This window comes from Amphimedon queenslandica, unplaced genomic scaffold, assembly GCF_000090795.2.
Source record: "Amphimedon queenslandica unplaced genomic scaffold, v1.1 AMPQUscaffold_10974, whole genome shotgun sequence".
Lineage (NCBI taxonomy): Eukaryota > Metazoa > Porifera > Demospongiae > Haplosclerida > Niphatidae > Amphimedon > Amphimedon queenslandica.
This window is the reverse complement of record NW_003548779.1, coordinates 4,302-5,838: the sequence shown is the minus strand read 5'-3', so window position 1 is coordinate 5,838 and position 1,537 is coordinate 4,302. Positions and strand designations below refer to the sequence as shown.

The 1,537-nt window shown below is 34.0% G+C and overlaps 1 long non-coding RNA gene across 1 annotated transcript in view; it reads left to right on the top strand.

The window, feature by feature from the left end:
- The window catches only part of LOC109589716 (uncharacterized), a 3,293-nt gene extending 1,756 nt beyond the window's left edge, over nucleotides 1–1,537 (top strand). Inside the window, exon 3 of the long non-coding RNA XR_002188890.1 lies at nucleotides 1,511–1,537. This is a non-coding gene — a long non-coding RNA (uncharacterized LOC109589716). The remainder of the gene's footprint in view (nucleotides 1–1,510) is intronic.

The following is a 1,537-nucleotide window of genomic DNA, read 5'->3' as shown; positions in this document are numbered from 1 at the left end:
CAGGCAGAGACAGTAGAAAATATCAGCCCAGACAGCTAATTGTCTAATTTTTGGGCTGCCTAAAAAGGGAAGGGAGCATCAAAATCATCCTGTTGCTAGGCTACAATATAAACTCAATGGGAATAATAAAACCGCAATCGGAAGTTTCCTATCCCTTTAACTCTAATATCTATGCTTGTATGACATCACGTTTAGCCACACCCCCTGACAGGATGTAAAATGGCAGGAAGCAAAATGAGCAACTTTGAAGGCTCATATCTCTGTGAATAATTTTTTCCAGACAATAAGACTTTCCATATAGCAATTTTATGATCATACGATCATGCTAGGTCAATAAAAAAATACCCCAAAAAATCATGTCAGTTACACTTTAATTTGAATGGCTTAATACATTTGATAGTGGGAGTTAAAAAACATTGACCAGGCTTTTACTAATTGTAACAAATGAAGCACCATGGTGCGTGGACTCGCTTGCTGAGATTCACCTGAGGGATAATGTGTTACTTGTACTGCCCCCATCATGATATTATATATATAAGCAAATTGATATTTGAAAAAAGGATAATAGATTTTGACAAAGTGCAAAGTGCAACAATGCAATTACTGCACTGATCCATAAAATAAATTTTAGGTGTGGTCAGCACCTAGCAGTGCAGTGCAGATAAACATGGCACGTGGGTAGGAGAAAGAAGAAAAGCTGAAATTTATTTTAGCATCTGAAGCTCTATTCAAAGAAAGAGTAAGCACAAAAAATTTGCCTAGATATTTAAAAGAGACTGAGATAGTTTGGTTGCTCCTGCTTTCCCCAGTGCTGCCTGAAAATTTTTCGAAGAGGCTAAATCACAAACTTTGAGCAACTGTAACTCGCAAACAAAAAAGAGATTAGAAAATTCCCACATATTTTTTAATCTATGTACTTTTCTCTACCTATCAATGCTAATCTTGACCAAATAGAGTGAAACACGAAGATTTGGCTAGGAAAAGTGTTCTATTCTTAAAAATATTCAGCTTTTGCTACCATGGATTGCTATGAAAACACAACGGAGCTAAATAAGTTATCTTTTTCCCAAAGCTTAAAAAGAATTATAACTCAGGAGAGCTCAGTAAAAAGATATTGACTAGGAATTAACAGGAATTTTCGTGACAGAATGACAACCCAACTGCATAGTACCCGCCTACGCAAGCGTGGCGAGTCCAATAATGTCATAAAAATTGAAAATTGTTATTCAAAATGAAGTACCATATAGCTATAAAATTTGGATTTAGCAAATTGACTTCAAAAGAGGTTTGGAGGTTTAAAATTTGGCAAAATTTTAATTTTGTGTATACTTCTATGGAGCTCTATCAAATTGGAGACTAAAAATTTGGCAAATGTAGCTCATTTTCCAAATTGGCCAAAATTTTACTCGACCAAATTTTCTAGCTATACGGTATATTCTGTTAATTTTGTAAAATTATATATATAATTTTTATAGTATAGCTATTGACATAATACTTATGTATTTAATAGAGAAGAAGATTTCTCATGAAGTGTTTT